Source organism: Pan troglodytes, chromosome 13 (assembly GCF_028858775.2).
Source record: "Pan troglodytes isolate AG18354 chromosome 13, NHGRI_mPanTro3-v2.0_pri, whole genome shotgun sequence".
Lineage (NCBI taxonomy): Eukaryota > Metazoa > Chordata > Mammalia > Primates > Hominidae > Pan > Pan troglodytes.
In genome coordinates this window covers 39,176,001-39,196,966 of record NC_072411.2, presented here as the reverse complement: position 1 = coordinate 39,196,966, position 20,966 = coordinate 39,176,001, and the positions used below count along the sequence as shown (strand labels likewise).

Sequence of the window (20,966 nt, the reverse complement as noted above, 5' to 3'; positions counted from 1 at the left end):
TCCCGGTGTGCACCTGCACCCAGAGTGGGCCCACATGGAGGTCACTTCAGGTCGCAGCAACCATCTTTCCAACAACAGTGTTCACCATGTGTCCTCTGTATGCAGATGCTTTTTTTTTCTTTTTATTTTTTGCTCTTTTAAATTTAATTAATTAATTAATTTTTTTTTGAGACAGGGTTTCACCCTGTCACCCAGGCTGGAGTGCAGTGGTACCATCATAGCTCACTGTAGCATCAACTTAATCGATCTTCCTACCTCAGCCTCCTGAGTAGCTGGGACCACTGGTGCAATGTCACCATGATCGGCTAATTTTTTCTATTGCTTTTTGTAGAGAGAAGGTCTCCCTATGTTCCCTAGGCTGTTCTGAGACTCCTGGGCTCAAGCAATCTGCCTCCATCAGCCTCCCAAAGTGCTGGGATTACACACGTGAGCCACCATGCCTGGCCAGGAGACTCTTTCTAGGCACCATGAGAATACACAGAAGAAGGAGAAGATAAGATCCCAATCCTTGTGAAGATTGTAATTTTATAGGAGCTAGGATAGTAATACTTGGAGATGACACTCTAAAGGAACAGACAAATGTATTAAGTAATTACTCTTGCACAGAGAGACCCTAAACTAGGAAGGCTTTGAAGCAATCTAGAGTTTTTTTTAACAAATGGTTAAAGTTCCAAAAATGTTATTTTACACACTAGTTTGTACTATTGTCTAAATATTTCTGATATGTCATTTCTATTCATTTGAGCACACTAGAAATGCTTCCAAGGTGGACACTGCAGTAAGAGGAGTGAGTTGTAAATCACACCATCTACTTTCTGTCTTACCCTTAACACATGTGTAAGAGTCAAATCTGGTAAGAGTGAAAATAAATTTCAGCACTGACCAGCAGAACTTTGAACACCAAAATAGCAGCAAAATAAAAAAATATTATCATGACAAAGTTGCAACCCATGGGGAAAAAGTATTTCTAATGAACAATGAGGCAACCTGAGCTGCTTATGAGGGTGAAAGGAAAAGAGAGGCTGTGAAACAAAATAATAATGGTTTATTTGCAATTAATTCTTTTCCAGTTTACCAAAAGGATTTGATATGACTTAAAATAAAGGGCAAGTACAAAGCAAGATTGCCAATGTAAATGTTACAGTTTGCAAGCCATGTGGAGGGGACAGAGAAAGGAAGAGAGAACAGGTATTAGGGGAATGTAAAGGGATTGCCCAGGGAGGCTGAGAAGAGGTGGCAATCAAACAAAGGTTGTGCTTGAAATGGGAACAATAGGATGAGAAGCTGGAGTGACCGGAACTGGGGATGCACAGATGAGACTGATGAACTGTGTGTAAAGGGGAACCCAAGAGATGGGGAAGGGGTTTGTGATTCATCCCCAGGGTTGAGGAAATCAAGACACACACAAAACAGTCATTCATTGAGTAAATCATGCATTCATTTCAAACCACTGAGCATCCATCTAAATCAGGCACTCTTGAGTAGTGTCTGGTTACAAGGAGCTCTCAGTCTAAAAGGGTAAATCAAGCAGTATATTAACAGAGCTGATGAAAGAGATGTGCCAGAGCATTGTATAAATAGAAAGCTGCATAGCTGGATGGCTTAAGGCAGAAGTGTATTTCAATCTGGTCTCATACATGTTAGCATGTGTTCTCACAAACTCAAACTTTAGTTCCAAAAACAAAACCTTGGTAATGATGGAAAAGAAAGTGGGCCATGTAAGCTGATGTTTAATGAGCATTTATAATGCATGCCAGGCACTAGTTATAACCCACTTATCAACATTAATTCATTTAATCTGCATAACTTCCCTTTGAGGTATATGTTGTTATTATTCTCTCTAGTTTTAAAATAAGGAAACTGAGGCACAGAAATGTTCACTTATTCACATTCCCAGCTAGTAAGCAGTGGACCTGGGATTGGGATCTAGGCATCTGGGTCTGAGTTTGTCTTCTTAACCACAGCCCTATATGACCTCGGTATTTGTCATTCAACCTATATTAAGTACCTTCCCTGCATAGGACACTTCTCTGGGTGGCCTTGGACTGATACAGTTTTCCCTCTTTGTTGTGTGTAGCTCCCAAAAATAACTGTAGAATGAGCTGAAAATGCAACATCCAGAGATAAGGAGGAAGCTAGCCAAAATAGCCCCAGCTTTGCTCCAGTCCCCCATAAGAACAAGATGTCCTTCAACATTTTTAGCCCAGCATGTCAAGTATCCCCCAAGGTATAAAACCCAAGATGGGCCACTTTTCAGTGTCCCTCATCTGCAGTGCAAGTGGGATATGCACAGTGGAGACCCCATGGGCAGCTTTCTGTACCGTGGGGCACCAGCTCACAATGAATCGTAGGCGTCTGTTGTCCCTTGCTGCCTATCTGTGAGTAATAAATCTGCTTCATATAACTTGTTGCATATGAGTGTATTTGCTCCCACTGGACTCAGACAAGTTGGTAACCAGTGCACAGTGGACCTGCATCACACCATTTGTTAACACAGTGTTAGGTGCTTAAGCTACAATGGTGAGTAAAACATACCAGGTTTCTGTCTTCATAGAGTCCATGTTACAGCAAGAATTCATATTAATTGTATATGGGTCCACAAATCCTAATAAGACTGGAAAGCTGTATTACTGCCCTCTTTTCCTTGCCATGACTGTCTCTCTCATTACTAAGAAGATACTCTAAGCCCCTCAGCCCCAAGACCCAGCTGACAGCTGCTGCCACAACCTCTGTACTTGATGTTGGGCCCTGCAGTTCAAAGTACTCAATCAACCGGAGCAACTCTCAGGCACACATTAGGCAAGCACTACAGTGTATCTGAAGCTCCCAGCATGTCTGTGCAGGAAGGGCTTATGGTTGGCAGTGCAGCTGGAAAAAGCCTGGGAAATACGTTCTGAAGCTGCGTTTGTCAAGGACACTGTGTCTACACCGATATTATGCTTATGTGGCTTATTTTTGGAGGCCTGTTGAGGATTACGGGGGTTGTGAGGTTAAGTCCCCTGAGTCCTCTTTGATAAATACTTAACTGTCAATTAGTTGACTGTTGAACATTAGAACTAATGGTACCCTCAGATTTGAAATTAGAGAAGGACATGGTTTGCTGGAAAAGAACAGGGAGGGATTTCTCCAGGGACTATTAAGTGACATATTGGAGGACCAGGGGTAGGAGAGAGACCATTTATCAAAGCAGTCACGTCTCTTCAGCACCTGCTGTTTTGATGGACAGTGAATCTTAATCCATATCAATAAATTATTCCAGTGTCTGGTGACAAGTCTAAGATGCTTCATTTAGACACTGAATCAATGTGCTTGGGTCAGCCTGTCTCTATCACAGACCCACTAAGCCCACCCCAGGCTAAATTTGTTCTAGAAATAAATCATGAGTAAGTCACAAAGAACTTACCAGCTTCAGACCACTTAGCAAGTCATATCTTCCAGAGAAGACTAAAAACACAGGATATTTCTATGCTCCAACAGTCAATAGGACTTTCGGAGCTAGAGGGAGCTTCAGAGCTGATTTAGTTTAATTCATCAATTTTACTGAAAAACTAAGCTCCCAAGACTTTGGGTGGTTTTTCCAAGTTCATTCAGCAAGCACAGAGCAAAGCAAGAGCTAAGCCTCTACCCAAGTGGCCAACTCATCTCTGTCTATCCTTCTTGGTTTTCCTTCCATAGAATGAAAACATCAGATAGCGCAGATGTGGTCATTTCTACCAAGGATATTTTGTTTATGAATCACAGTGACCAGAACTGGAGGCAACACGTGACATGACAGATCCAAGAATCTTTAAATAAATTTAACACTTTAAACCCTTTATACCTTTAAATAAAATCCAAATCCTTCCCCTCCTTCATTGCTACTGCAAAACTCCAGTCTTTTCCCAAATGGTCCCCATCAAGGAGGCAGTGAGACCAAAATTTGCTCCAGTTCAAATGACTATCATACTTTTTAAAAATTTGTGGCTGTTCATATTGAAACACATTTATCCCAGGAAGTGGGTGGAGTGAAGGCATTTCCTGGGTCACCTAAAGTTGGGTGATCTATGCAATTTACTGTCTACTGAGTCTTCAGTTCTCTTTGGCCAAACTCCAGCCACGATGTTTGTGGTAAGAACTGCTGCTTTTCTATTCACCTGCACTCCTTTCTCTGAAACTACTGCCTGAAACAAATTTATTTCTATTAATTAGCTCTGTCTTCTCTTAATGCAATGAGGCCCTAGGAGCAGGTCTGTGCTATCCCACTTCCTCCAGCTGCCTCTTAGACCATGTCACCTTGGAGCCTTCTGCCATTCCTAGGCTGACCAACTGCCAGACTAGGTAAGCAATTATCCCAGGTCTTATAGGCTATTTAGGTTTGGTAGACAGCAATGTTAATCCCCACAGAGACTCTTCATGGTCACAAAATGTTAAAGAGTCGAAATAACATATAACTCAGACAAATCTGGATCACTGCCTAGCGGCATCTTTCTAAATGCTAAGGAAAATATTATAGTATTGTAAGTGATTGCACATATGCAATAGTCATTAATATTTTGAATATTTTGCTGGTGTCTAAACTGGAATTTTTCATTGGCAATATGAAATTATTAAATTGACCTGTCTCACAAGAAATGTTAAAGTCTGCTACTAATAATTGCAAAGTCACCTTAAATAATGAATTCCTCCATGAACAGAATGTTAATTAAGAGGAGGAAAAATATGCTGGGTAGGGGATATGTTTAATGTTAAGGAAAAAAAACTGTTCTTAATTCTAGATATGAACAAAGTTTACCATTTTCCTTAATGACATGGTGAATTCAGATGAGCATACAAATTCATACAAAATGAATTGTAATTAAGAGGAAAAATGCCTGTTGTGATCATTAGTATGTGACTGCCATTGTGAAGAAAAATGAGTATCATTCTTTGAAATTAAATCAAACTCTACTCCAAACTAATTTGAATTAACCGAGAAATAAGATGCTAAAGAATCAATGAGTATACATTTTCCCACCCCTATTGATAGCCATTTTGTAAGATTTAAATTTCAGTTCATTTAAACTCCTCAAAAAGAAATTAAAATGGAATTGCATAATAGTATTTAATTAATTATAATTAATAACCATGTATCCCTCTTTAGTTTAAATACAGGAAGTTATATTTGCTTAAAGTAAAAAGAGGTACTATAAGAGTCATTGGCGCTTTGTTGTTTTTAAATATATTACTGGATAAAAAATCAAGTTAGTCTTTTTCAAAATTCAGAAAGTGTTTGAGGTAATTCTGGCAAGGCATAATGGAGTTCATCTTTCCTTTAGGACAAAAAGAAGTATCTTACAGATGGTAGAGGAATTCGTCACAAGATACTAATTTTTTTCCCCAGCATTTTCAAAAAAGTAGAGATTAAAAGAAAATAAAGCTACTGTTACTTCCTAAGAACCCCCAAAATCTAAATTGTTTTGTCTGCTTTCTACCTTAGGGGTACCTAAGTAACCCTACAAATAAAACATTCTATCTTCAGTTAATTTTAAATATGATTTTGATTTCCAGAATACAACATCAACCTCCTCAAAGAAGTTAGATAAAGAAGTTACAGTCATTTCAGTTTTCCAAATCAAATGAAGGCACTGTAAACCCGAAAGGAAATGCTCACTCAAAGACTCAGAACTCCCCAATTCCATGGGCTTTTCAAGAAACAACCAAAAATCACCAGCAATTGCTCAAATTTAATTTGAAACTAATGAAAGAGCCTACTTATGTAAAAATGCTACTTTCTAAATGACTTTTGAGAAACAATATTGCCCCTGATATATTCATTTAGGGAGTACACTGACTTGGCAGAAACTCAATCTACCTCCTGCTAAAATAAATAGGCCTCTTCTACAGACTGAAGGAGTCAAATGGTGGAAGGGGAAAGATAAATAATTTTACAATTTTAACCATAAAGCCATTTTCCTTCAAGAAGCATCATGCATTGTTTCAGTTGACTGTTGTCACTGGGATTTGCAAAATAATGAATCAGTCTTTTAACTTAGTAAATAGAATAAAATCTGTCTCCTAGAACTTATAGGCAGCTTAAAGAATTAAATCACTTCTCATCCTATTATACCTAATAAAGCTTAATTTTAGCCATATTGTGACTCTCTTGGCAAAGTAACATGCAATACAATTTGGCAGGAAGATGTGTGTATATGCACAGCAGATTTAATATATAAAAATAATTCCTGCAATTAGAAATAATTATGTAAAATTTGGCCACATGTCAAAAAGTTTTCTGAATTTCATTCATTTCATATAGCCAATTAGAAAATGAATATCAACTAGTGATTTTCCTAATGATAAAGAGTAACAGCACTATAGGCAAAGATAGAAAAACACTCCTCAGGAGAAAAATAAAGGCAAAACAAGTGAAGCACATATATAATTTTAGAAAGAAATCAAAGTCAATAGCCACCAATTACATAATTAAGGAAAAAAATATAGTAGCCTTCAGCCATATATTCATCTGTTTCTATTATCATATGTTCTCTCCTCTGTCCCCCTTTTGAAACTTATTTTCTGATTATTTCTCAGACTTTTGGCTCAGAAATAAAAGAAGGGCATGGAGAAGATAGAAAGAACAAGAGCTGATCTAAATGACATCTTATACAGTTCATGAAGTGAGAAGCACCATTGTTGATGACACAGAAGAGAAAGGCGGCAAGTGAGAGATAGGGAAGTGGTCAAGAAAAGAGAAAAAGTAAAAAGGCAGAGAGGCAGGTACAATGAAAGAGCTATTTCCAGAGATTTCAAGGGCAGAAATATGCAATGTGAGGGAAGGGGAGCTTTCAAAAGGTCCAAGAGTCCTCTTCACACCCAGCACTTTGTAACTTATAATTCATTTTCTTTTCCATAGAAACTATGACAACAGTTAAATGAAAGCAAGTCTTCCTGGGAATGATCACAAGTGCCTATTTAACTAATGTTGGTATTAATAGCTAATAGGCATTGACAACCCACTTGGCTCTAGGTGCTATGCTAATCGCTTTAATGTGATTTCTCATTTACTCATCACAACCACTCGGGTGCGTACAATTATCATTTCTATTTTACAGATGAGATAACTGAAGGTAAGTTATTTGTCTCAAATTACAAGGCTAATAAGTGACAAACTCCAGGCTTCTTAAATCTCCATATCCTTTAATACTACACTATACAATGATTTTGTATTTGCAAGAAAAATTATAATAGAAAAGTAGGCTGTTATAGTAATAATTAACTGGGAAAAAAATAAGTGACTATTTTGTCTGCTTCCAAAAAATATGTGAAATGAGATAAAATAGAAAAAAATAGGTTTAAAAATGTCACCAGTACAAGCTAAACCTTAGGAAAGGTAAGTGTTGTTAAAGTAAAAGAAGCTAGATGAGTATTTTTGTGGTAATCTAAAAAGTACTTACGATTATTTCCAAAGGCTTGAGAGAGGGGATGAAATGTGTTTATATTGACTATTTTCATTTTAACATTTAGTTGTAGGACCATTCCTAAAAACATTTAAAGAGTTCACTATAAGCACCCCTCCTCTTCAAGTTTTGCTTAAAGGGCAAAGAATGACAAAAAAAAAAAAAAAATTAAGGTAGCTTTGAAACTGGGGAAGGAGTGGCAACCGGGTGCAAAGGTCACCCTCCACTAGCTACAAACGCAGTCATGTGCCACATAATGACACTTCACCTCAAGGACTGCCCAGACAACTGTGGTCCCATAAGATTATAATGGACCTGAAAAATACCTGTTGCCTAAGGACATCACAGTCATCCTAATGTCATAGTGCAATCAATGCATTATTTACATTTGTGGTGATGCTGGTATAAACAGACCTGTGGTGCTGCTAGTCATATAAACGTACAGCACATACAATTATGTACAATATATAATACTTGATAATAAATAATTGTATTACTGGTTTGTACATTTACTATACTATACTTTTTATTGTTAGAGTGTACTCCTTCTACTTACCAAAGAATTAACTGTAAAACAGCCTCAGGCAGGTCCTTCAGGAGGTATTCCAGAAGGAGGCATTGTCTTTTTGTTGCTGTTTTTTTTTATACTTTAAGTTCTAGGGTACATGTGCATTGTTAACAGAGGAGATAGCAGCTCCATGTGTGTTATTGCCCCTAAAGATCTTCCAGTGGGACAAGATGTGGAGGTCGAAGACAGTGATATTGATGATCCTTACCCTACGTAGGCCTAGGGTAATGTGTGTGTTTGTGTCTTAGTTTTTAACAAAGAAGTTTAAAAGTATAAAATAAAAAATAAAAAAAGTTAAAAATGGAAAAAAGCTTACAGAAAGGGTAAGATGAAAGAAAATATTGTGCTGTTGAACAATATTTCAATATTTTTGTTTTAAGCTAAGTGTAATAACAAAAGAGTTAAAAGTTTTAAAAAATTGAGAAGTTTATGAAGTACAAAAGTTAAATTAAGCTAAGATTAATTTATTATTGAAAAGAGAAGTTTTAAAAATAAATTCAGTGTAGCATAAGTGTGCAGTGTTTATAAAATCTACAGTAGTGTACAGTAACATCCTAGGCCTTCATACTCAGTCAGGACTCACTCACTGATTCACCCAGAGCAACTTTGACTCCTACGAGCCCAATTCATGTAAGTGCCCTACACAGATGTGCCGGGTTTTAATCTTTTACACTGTATTTTTACTGTATCTTTTCTATGTTTAGATATACAAATACTTACCACTGTGTTATAATTGCCTATATTATTCAGCACAGTAACATGCATTACAGGTTTGTAGCCTGTCAGCATTAGGCCATACCATATAGCCTAGTTGTGAGTGGACTATCCCAACTAGATTTGTGTAAGTACACTCTATGATGTACAAAGACAAGATCATCTAACAAAGCATCTCTTAGAAGGAACCCCCTCATTAAGCCCTGTATTAGTCCATTCCCATGCTCCTGTGAAGAAATACCTGAGACTGGGTAATTTATGAAGAAAAGAGTTATAATTAACTCACAGTTGTTCAGGGCTGGGGAGGCCTCAGGAAACTTACAATCATGGAAGAAGGGGAAGAAAACATGTCCTTCTTCACATGGCAGCAACAAGGAGAAGTGCAGAGTGTAGGGGGGGATGCCCCTTATAAAAACATCAGATCTCATGAGAACTCACTCACTGTCATGAGAACAGCATGGAGGTAACCACCCTCATGATCTCAATTACCTCCCACCGAGCCCCTCCCACAACATGTGGAAACTATGGGAAATAAAATTCAAGATAAGATTTGGGTGGGAATACAGCCAAACCATATCATTCTGCCCCTGGCCCCTCCCAAATCTCATGTCTTCACATTTCTTTCTTTTTCTTTTTCTTTTCTTTTTTCTTTTTTTTTTTTTTGAGACAGAATTTCACTCTTGTTACCCAGGCTGCAGTGCAGTGGCACCATCTCAGCTCACCACAACCTCTGCCTCCCGGGTTCAAATGATTCTCCTGCCTCAGCCTCCAGAGTAGCTGGGATTACAGGCATGCACCACCACACCTGGCTAGTTTTGTATTTTTAGTAGAGACAGTGTTTTCTCCATGTTGGTCAGGCTGGTCTCGAACTCCTGACCTCAGGTGATCTGCCCACCTTGGCCTCCCAAACTGCTGGGATTACAGGCGTGAGCCACTGCACCAAGCCATGTCTTCACATTTCAAAATGTAATCATGTCTTCCCAAAAGTTCCTCAAAATCTTAACTCATTCCAGCATTAACCTGAAAGTCCAAGTCCAAAGTCTCATTGGAGACAAGTCATGTCCCATCCACCTATAAGCCTATAAAATCAAAAGCAAGTTAGTTACTTCCTAGATACAATGGGGATACAGGCATTGGGTAAATACACCCATTCCAAATGGGAAAAATTGGCCAAAATGAAGGGGCTACAGGCCCCATGCAAGTCCGAAATCCACAGGGGCAGTCAAATCTTAAAGCTCCAAAATGATCTCCTTTGACTCCATGTCTCATGTCCAGGTCATGCTGATGCAAAAGGTGGGCTCTCGTAGCCTTGGGCAGCTCCACCCCTGTGACTTTGCAGGGTACAGCCAGCCTCCTGGCTGCCCTCACATCGTGGCATTGAGTGTCTGCAGCTTTTCCAGGTACAGAGAACAGGAAGGCTCATGGGATTCACTAGGTCCCAAGTAGTGCAAAAGCGGTTGGTGGACCTATCATTCTGGGATCTGGAGAACAGTGGCCCTCTTCTCACAGCTCTACTAGGCAGTGCCCTGGTGGGGACTCTGTGTGGAACTCCAACCCCATATTTCCCTTCTGCACTGCCTTAGCAGAAGTTCTCCATGAGGGTTTCACCCCTGCAGAAAACTTCTGCCTGGACATCCAGGTATTCTCATATATCCTCTGAAATCTAAGTGGAGGTTCCCAAACCTTTATTCTTGACTTCTATGCACCAAAAGGCCCAACACCACATATACACCAAGGCTTGGAGCTTCCACCCTCTGAAGCAACAGCCTGAGCTCTATATTGGCCTCTTTTAGCCATGGCTAGAGCTGAAGCAGCTGGGATGCAGGGTACCATGTTCGAGGCTGCATAGAGCAGGAGTGCCCTGGATCCAGCCTATGAAATCATTTTTCCTTCCCAGACCTCCAGGCCTGTGATGGGAGGGGCTGCCACAAAGTTCTCTGACATGCCCTGATGACATTTTCCCCATTGTCTTGGTGACTAACATTTGGCTCATTGTTATTTATGCAAATTTCTGCAGCCAGCTTGAATTTCTTACCCCAAAATGGGGTTTTCTTTTCAATGGCATTGTCAGGCTGCAAGTTTTCCAAACTTTTATGCTCTGCTTTCTCTTGAGCACTTTGCTGCAAATTTCTTCCACTAGATAACCTAAATCATCTCTCTCAAGTTCAAACTTCCACAGATCTCTAGGGCAGGGACAAAATGCCACTAGTCTCTTTGCATACCAAAAGTGACCTTTACTCCAGTTCCCAACAAGCTCTTCATCTCCATCTGATACCACCTCAGCCTGGCCTTTATTGTCCATATCCTTATTAGCATTTTGGTCAAAGCCATTCAACAAGTTTCTAGAAAGTTCCAAAGTTTCCTACATTTTCCTGTCTTCTGAGCCCTCCAAGCCTCTAGGAAGTTCCAAACTTTCCCACATATTCCTATCTTCTTCTGAGCCCTCCAAACTGTTCTAACCTCTTCTGAAGTCACTTCCACATTTTCAGGTATCTTTACAGCAGTGCCCCACTCTCTGCAGTACCAGTTTTTTGTATTAGTCCATTCTCATGCTGCTATGAAGAAATACCCGAGACTGGGTAATTTATAAAGGAAAGAGCTTTAATTGACTCACAGATTCACAGGGCTGGGGAGGCCTCAGGAAACTTATAATCATGGTGGAAGGGGAAGCAAACATGTCCTTCACATGGCAGCAGCAATGAGAAATGCAGAGCAAAGAGGGGGAAAAGTCCTTTATAAAACCTTCAGATCTCATGATAACTCACCCACTATCATGAGAACAGCATGGAGGTAACCACCCTCATGGTTCAATTACCTCCTACCAGGTCCTTCCCATGACACTTGGGGATTATGGGAACTACAATTCAAGATAAAATTTGGGTGGGGACACAGCCAAACCATATCAAGCACCTAACGTCACTATAATGTAAGTAGCACAAATTCTTTCTTCTTATCAATTAAGAAAGGCCAGAGGTGACAGTAAAATGTCAGTAAGGCAAATGATCAAGAATTTGAAGGGAGAAGGCTGTTTAAAAAAAATACAAAAGCATGGTTGAGATAAGAATGTCTGAGAAGAGAGAAAGGGAACAGGAAGATCCAGTAAGAAAGAGGTGAGAAAAATCAGAGCTAGGTCTCGCAGACTTCAGTTCTGGTCACAAGATGCCCTTTTAGGCCACGGGGTGAATCAAGCAAGACAGATCTCCACCTGTGTTCCTTCAGAAGGTAGGTACCCTGACCTAAAAGTATCTGAACGGAAATCTGTAATAATGATAGCAAGGAGAAATCCACATTCTCTAAAATAACATTCTCCTCCAAAAACACCACCACAAACTCCAAAGCTTAAACCTCTGTATAAGGGACAAAAACCAAAAAAAATACCAGACAAGGTCCAAGTAAGAACTCTGTGTCTCTAAAATAAATATGTGCCTTTTTTTTTTAAAGGAAGGAGTAATGAAGTCCTCATTGTAACTGACGTCTTTGTTAGCATATGCTACTTTAAATTTGCAAATCATTTTAGACTAAACAAGTTAACTCAGCTTCAAAGGAAGGCTCATGGGATTCACTAGGTCCCAAGAAGTGACAGGAACAAGAGTCCGCAGAATTTTTAAAATACAGATTAGTTCATTCTTCTGTGTGAGGAAATGCATAACCCCTTTACTGCAAAACCGAACAAAAGCATCTTCTTCCCAGGTGCATTCATGTATTACAAGTCCTACTTGTATAGCTCTTCACTATGTCACAGCCAGTATTCTAAATCAGTAGCTTCCAACCTGTCTAAACCAACAGAACCTAACATAGACCCAAGTCAGAGGCACTGGGTCAAAATTGGGAACAGAGTAGCAGAGAGTACAACAAGGATTTATACTTTATAAAAATCTTTATGATTACCAGGTTGGGGAGTTACTCTTGTGAATAATTTATGGAGTATAATTTTGACAAGCCAATTGACAAAATACTCTCATTTAAAAACCATTAAACTAAGAGTCTGCTACTACTCCTGTGAACTGGGCCAAACTCTTAGCAACTGAGCTTCAACAAAATAAACATATTAGACTATACAGTGTTTCTCACCTAAGCTTCATGATCTCCTCCCTCAGTAATTTTTGTAAACATTTTTTTCCTAATTGTCTTTTCCTCCCTTATGATATTTTCACAATAAACATACGCTATATATCTGCATATGTGCTATATGTGTATTTGTGCTTTATATATAATAAGTACAATATTTTATTTAACCCTAAGAACTAATTTTTGTCCCCTTGGAGGTGATATCACCTCTACTGAGAATGCTTGGACTAGATCACATATTGAACAATTGATGTACTAAGCAACATACAAGTATAGTCTAATTTAACTAAAAAGAAAATTCTATGAGGTGAGTACTACTAGTATCTCCAGTTTTCAGTGAGACAACTGAAGTGTTTTTTTTTAATCTGTCCAAGATTTTATGATTCCTAAACGGCTGAGGCAAGACTTGAACTCAGAGAGTGTGATACTAGTTTTCCCTCTTTATCACCATGTCAGACTCTTCCAGATTAAGGATTTGAAACTCGGCTTTGTTGTGCTTTTCCATGGCTATAGACTGAAATCTATCTTTTTAATTTGACTACAGTGCATCTCAGCACCTGTGTATTGCCTGTAGTTAAAATCTATATGCTGATATTTTTATTACTATTTTATTACTTGTATTAAAGATAATACTTTAGCCAATAAGATACACTATTTTCTGGTAGCATTCTAGTGCATGAGGAGAACATGGAAACTTAAAAACAACTGATATGCTGTAGAATTTTAGGAATTTTTTTCTTTTGCTTAAATAGCAGACATGTTATAAAAAGTTGTCTTAAGTTGTATATGCCTAAATTTTTCACATATACATATATCATCAGAGAAAATGGGTTATAAAATGGAGACAATTATTTACATTTTAAAATACTACAGTTGTCTTCTATGAAGTTTTGAGAGAGAAAGCACCAAATATAATGAGAATAATTATTTCATTAAAAAATGAAATTAGATGATTTTACACTAAAAACAGCATGGATGTATCTGGAGGTTCTTAAATGCAAATAAACACTGATTCTGAAAGCGTTATTACATATTTCTAAAAGGACAGGTAAAATGAATTTTTCAAAGTAATATAGTTCTTTAAATAACATATGAAAAACTACAGGTGCAGCAATCTTTTTTTTAGCATTTATACCTTCTTAATTGAGATGCTCTAACAAATACTGTTTTGTTCAAATTGATGAAGCCCACAGATAAGACATACTTATTATGGCTAATATTTGGCAGCATGGGGGGCTCTCAATGGATAGTAGTCATGGCTTTTCAGATAATATTCCTACCTCTGGCAGCTCAAGATCTTTACAATAATGAACTCAATTTGGCACAAAAGTCAGAAAGCCTTTAGGGGCTCCCTAAGAGAGAGTACAGATAATGGTAAGGCACTTTATCTAAGAACCATCAGCATTACCTATCCAGAACCATCCTGCCTCCAATCAGGCCCAGTAGAATCCAAATAGGACAAGACTCCTATGACAACCATTCCTGCTTTCTGATATATTAATATTCTTATCCTGGGAACAAAGACAAGACACATCTTGCAGGCCACCAGGCCATAACTAACTGTGGCCTCTCTTCTTAATATTTATTGTCAACTAATTATATGATACTCCTTTCATCTATAGTTATGTTATTTTATATCTATGATAATAAAAAGCTGACATACACTGCTATATTTTTGGAAAAAAGAAGCTTCTCCTTTTCTGAGTTGCCACTTGCATGACCTAAGGAGGCTTTATGTCTCAAAACAATAGCCAGCCAGACCCTAAAGAAAATAACAGCCTACTTTTCTCCTCAGAGCTGTGCTCTCTCCTTGAATCTTAGAATGAATGAGATCTTAATTATATCTTATAATAATATCCTACTTTTACAAATGAGAAAATCAAGGTCTAGAGTGATCATATCACTTTTTCAAGATCAACAGTGTAAAAATCAACCTAAAATTCCCTGTCCTGATGCTTAGTTCATTCATTTTTATTGCTTCTAGTTAAAAATAATAATAAAAGATAAAATCCTTGATTAATTCATATCCCAATCCCTCCAATACTTCACATCTATTCATTTTATTCTGCAATGATAATGTTCTTCTCCATGAAATGGATATTTTTTTCTCCTTCCCAATTAGGTTGCAAATACCCTGTAGTTAGGTCTAGATCATCTATTTCCACCAGATAGTCATTATTAGTGTGTTTTCACTCACCAAGAAAAACAACACAGGTCTTTTTGTCAATACACAGTTTGAAATAAGCATTCTACCTACAATGAAAGGCCTCTGTAGACTATGTAGATATTTAAATAAGAACACATATATTAAGTTAAATTCCCCTATGATACTGAGTCTGCAAAAGCAGACACTGTATCTGTCCAGTTGACCATTTTAACTTGAGCCTCTCTGATACTGACAAGCAGATAGTCAGCACTCAATAAATGTTGAATAAACACATAAATAAATTAGTGTGGTTATATGAATTCAATTCTAAATGAAATACTAAATAAAAGATGGAAAAAGTTGGTAGCAACAATTTGATATATATTTGAGAGTATGAAATGGCCTTAAAATCCTAATATACTGGGTCTTAATAGGGTTGTACAGGTCAAGTCTAGAAAAGTTCACCATACCAAGGGGCAGGTTGGAGCTGAAATCCAGCCTATTCTCTTCTTTCCAAGCTGTTCCCTCTACTTTATGCCTCAAAAGGCACTACTTTCTATTACTTCCACCCAGAGGAATGACATTTTAATTCAAATGATGACTCCGTTTATGCTGCCTGTTGCCCTACCCATGTGCAATCTTAAAACATAAGTACCTGTAGAGTCAAGTTGGTTTAAATGTTTCATCTTGAAATTAGAAGGCACTCCTATAGCCATGAACTCTTATGAATTGTTTTAAAGTTAATTAAAAGCTGGAAAAAAAAACCCACCAGGCAGTACATCAGAAATATGTACAAATCAAAAAAATTCCGATGATTGGTTAAAAAAAGATCCCAAACCAATGAAAATACAGTATATGGAAGAACTACATATAAGTAACAGATTCTTGTGGTCTGAGATTAACCAGTACAGTTTATTAGAAATAAGATACTAAGATACAGAATGAAAAATGACTAGGGGAAATAAGAGCAAGGTTAATAGAGGCATGCATGAAAGGTCAGCATGTTAAATTTACTTGCTAAAGATCCCAAAGTCCAAAAACTTAAACAGACACAGTGTGAAAGTGCCCACATTAGGCCATTTACCTTTTGTAACCTCTTAGCAATAAGCAGTGTAATGTTAAAAGGAAAGAACACATTCTTCATAAAAGGAAATATTCTGGAAGCAGAAAGTACCTCCTTAACACAGATCACTGTCAAATAAGACACACCAGCTGAGCTGTAATTGGAATAAAACTGTTGAACTCCTAAATCCCCCCTTTCCACCCTGCTGCCTGCTTCCTCAAGGCAAAGCAGTTATTACTAACCAGCCTTTTTCTAGGCACTGTTAAAAAGTCCCAGAGAAGAGAATGCATGATTCCACGTTTTGATGGGCTTATAATTTGACTGGAAGAATTAGATTTACACACACAAAAACTGGGGACTATATTAAAACAGGTATGTAATTCAGCATTCATGTATATAGTACCAATTGTGTATGAGGTAGGTATTCACAAAAGAAAAAGATCAGGCACGTGTTGAGAAATTCTGAAAAAGCCAGGCATAGCCAGGGCATAATTGTGAATTATGCAATGCCTTCTCTGTTTTTTTTCTGGTGATTTATTTTTTTTAAGTCCCTGGTATGGAGGATACTCTTATAGCCTTTTGGCCAATTACATATACCTTGGTAGGATGCTAGATTTTTTATCTTCCCAAAACCATTCAAGGATAGTTCAACATTGAAATATCTGTTAATGTAACTTACTGCATGAACAGATTGAGGGAGGAAAAAGAACTCATCTCAATAAGTGTGTGTATACCTGTGTATGCATATTCCACAGCCATTAAGAATCAAATATCCAAATCTTCAAAACAAATAAGAAAACAATCGCCCTTACTTAATAAATGTCATATAACATAAATAACAATCAAGTCATATTTAGAATTGCAAAACTCTAAATATTTAGGTTAGAAGCAAGGTAAAGATAACAGTGAACATACTATGACTTAATGTTGTGATAGATTTCCTACCTAGTGTGATAACATAAAAAAGACATAAAAGTTATAAATATTAAGTGAGAAAAGATAAATATTATGGCTTATATATAATTATTGTCCAAAAAATTTGATAATATCAAATAAAACCTGTAAGAATGCTTAAGATAGTATAATAGACAAGGTTTTAGGTATCATCTTTAATTTCTCAAAGTCTTCTTGCTACGGTTTGAATGCTCAACCCTCCAAAAACAACAACAACAACAACAAAAACGAATGTTGAAATTTGCTTGCCATAGTAATGATATTGAGAAAAGTTACCTCTAAGAGGTGTTTTGGTCAGGAGGGCTCCTCCCTCATGAATGAACTAATGTCATTATCACAGGAGTGAATGGGTTCCTTATCTAGGGAGTGGGTTTGCCCTCTCCTGGGCTCATTCTCTCTCTGTCCTTCTGCCATGTGATACTTTCTGCCATATTATAACACAGCAAGAAGGCTCTCACTAGATTCCTTTACCTTGAGCAGCCTCCAGAAATGTGAGGCAATATATTTCTGTCTATTATAAATTACACAGTATGTGATATTCTGTTATAGCTGCACAAAAGAGACTAAGGCACTCCTTTAAAGTTTATTCTTTTAAGTCATCTGCTATATTTTGTAGCAATTATTTCTTTGGTTAAAGAATGTTGTTGAAATATTGTTTATCAAAGTATCGAGTGTCATATGTAAAAACAACTATATGTGGGAAGTTTTTAGTAATAGTTAAAATAAACCAATGGCTTGATCTCTATTAAAACTTGAATTCATTGTATCTACTACATGAATGTTTGGGAGACAAGGGTGATAGCAAAAAAACATTAAATGTAACTTCTAGACTGTAACAGTGAGTACCAGGTGTGGGGCACGGGGAGTAGGCTGCCCCAGGGAAGGGGTGTTTTATCACTGTTATTAAGAATTGCCAGCAGATGGTGATAACTAAATATGATTGTTTTACTTTTTATCTGGAAGATACACACACACACACACACACACACACATACACATACACATACACACACACAGGGGCATGGAGGTCCCATGTACCTTTCACTAAGTTTCCCCCATGGTAACATCTTGCACAACCAGAATACAATATCAAAACCAGGAAATTGACGTTGTTACAATCTGCAGAGCTTACCCAGATTTCACCAGTTTTGCATGCATTCCTATGTGTGTGTGTGAGTGTGTGTGTGCACGCATGTGTGTTTCTATGCAATTTTATCATCTGTGCAGATTCATTTAAGCAGCACCTCAATCAAGCTACAGAGCTGCTCTATCACTATAAGACTCCTTTCTGCTACCTCTAATCTGCTGTCTATTTTTTCTGATTGGTCTTAGTTTTGTTTATAAATTCTCTACAGAAGATGTATCCTTATCCCTGCTCTCAAGCTTGTAGCTGGCACTGACACCCTCTTAGTTTACTACAGAGCTGTGGTAATGCTCAGAGAACTCTGGCATCTCCTGTCACTCAACTAAATCTCAAACCCTTGCATTGGCCAATACATCTCAGAATCATCTGGCCCTGGTAAGGGACCAGCTCTCAGACTCCCCTCCTGCCTCTCTCCCCAGCCTCACACTCCTCCATGTGAGAAACCCTCTTTGGGGAACATTCCAGGAACCCTCTTGCCCTATGGCTTTGCACTTGTTAAGTCCTCTGCCTGGAACACTCCTTTCCCAGAGAGATACAGTCTCACTTCCTTACTTAAGTCTCTACTTAAATATCACCTCTTAAGATAGAACTTTTACTGACTTCCCTATTTGAAGCAGTACCCACTCTTACTCATTCCTTTATTATTATTTGCTCTCTAAGCCTGCTTAATTTTTCTATATTGCATGTATCACACTTATTCCTTTTTTGTTAAATAATCCATTTTATCTCCCTTCCCATCAGAACATAAATACTACTAAAAAGACTTACTGCTTTGTTTATTGCTAATTCCAAGTAATGAAAACAGTTCTTATCATAAAATGGACCCTCAATAAATATTTGTTCGATGAATAAATTACCCTTAGTTATCTTAAAAATAAACTCCAAAAAGCAAGACTTCAATTCTCTCTTATCTAGTTGGCAAAAAATTAAAAATAAGGAAAATATTTAGAACTGGCAGGAAAATGAAGAAACTGGATAGCTTAGACACTGTTAATGAAATTTAAATGACCCAGAATTTTTGGAAGAAATTTTGGTGGTATCTGTCAAAATTTAGAATGTACAAATCCAACAATTCCATTTCAAGGAAACATAGTAAAATATTGACATTTGAACAAAGGCATAGAAAGACGTTCCCCTCAACATTATTTGAGGATAGCTGGATGCTGTATACTTCGTTTGTTATAAGAAAAACATGCTAAATGTCTTTCTAAAGAGAAATAAACTTTCTGAAGTAATTTATACCATGGATATTAAGCAATTGTTATAAAGAAGGACCTACATAAGTACTATTTCGGAAAAATTAAGTGACAAAGGCAAGTTTTGAAAAAATATTCTGCATGTACATCTAGATATCAGTATATATAAATATATTGTGTGTGTGTATGCACTAAATTACACCAAAAAGTATTTATGCCAATTCATTTATAATAACTAGCCCTGATATTCTTAGGACTGGCAACATTCAACATTCAACCAAATGTTGAATGAAAAATTTTTAAACTTTTTGCACTACATATTCTCTCTATAAATTTTTATAATAACACATTTCCTTTATGAATAAAAACCAATTCAAATAATTAAAAATTAAATGGAAGATAGTCTCATTAAACTAATTCATATTAAAGTGTCATTGATATAAAATATCATAAAGTATTTGACATAATGTGTTATCTTTTTACTAGGGACACTTGTATTTAAATACCTTTTTTCTTAAGCCAAAGGAAAAAATTGCCAACAGCAGAATCTCAGCAAGAGTATTTCTTCTATGAAGGGATTCCTGGAGCATCTCACAGTGAATCAGGCAGGCAAATGTAATATCTACATCAATCAAAAGGCAGTCTGGAGGAATCGCTAACTCTCCTGCCATCCAAAAATCCTGGCCCAATGGCTGGCAAACTACTTAAGGGCTTGGTGTGGAGAGTTTAAGATTTCATAGCTAGAAATCAAATGACTAAATATAGATAGAAAAAAATCCTCTTAGTACCATGTTCCTACTTTGATTGGGCAGCCTCCTGGGCCCCATTGCAGCATATTACCTAGGGGTTCCACCGAAGCACTGGTCAGTGAGTGCATTTACATCTGTATCACATTGGCTCTCTACCACATCCAAATTGCCTCAGAAATGTGTTCTTCTAGATCCAGAGTAGCAGATCCTTTCACTACTAATTTTTTTTCAGAGATATAATCTATTAGCTGAGGAATTTCTCAGATGTTCATCTAAAAGAATGGAGATGACTAAGTGCAATCTAGTTAACATTCCTTGAAAATAATTCCATGCACTTACTCTACTAACCCTCAATCAGCAGTAACATGTCCATACAGTAGAGGCTGCATATTAACACAGCAGTTAACACTCATCAAATAATTATAGAATTTACTTCAAGCTTTATTTATTTCCATTCCTTTACAATGAAAGGAAAGAGAAAAACCAATATAAAATTGAAAAATTGAATGACTGGAGAACAGAATGTTGAGTGATAGAACAGAAAAAATTCAATAATGGAAGATGTGCTCAGTAATACACAGGACTAAATACTTAGGGACAGTAGGGAAAATAACATAATCATACCACCTTATAGAATGAAACTAGAAATATAACAAAAGGAGGTAAATAAGATATTGCAAATGACACCAAGACTTGCTGAGCTGGAGAGTTCAAGTAGAACATACATACAATTATCTTCAAAAGAAACAAATTTGATATTGAAAAGGAAATAGAAACACACTTTAAATTTGCAAAACTTTCAGATACAGTGGTTTCCCACAAATTTTCTTATTAAATGTCATAGCTATGCTCACCTTCTTGGATAACAATGAATCTGAACATGTGGTGGGTTGCTCAGGAGAGAAACAAAACAAGATGTAGATGAAGAGAAGTAATCTTTGGAGAGAAT

The 20,966-nt window shown here is 37.2% G+C and overlaps 1 protein-coding gene across 2 annotated transcripts in view; it reads right to left on the bottom strand.

Moving 5' to 3' along the window:
* THSD7B (thrombospondin type 1 domain containing 7B) overlaps positions 1–20,966 on the bottom strand; it is a 908,985-nt gene that overhangs the window by 520,063 nt on the left and 367,956 nt on the right. The gene's annotated exons all lie outside the window — the stretch shown is intronic.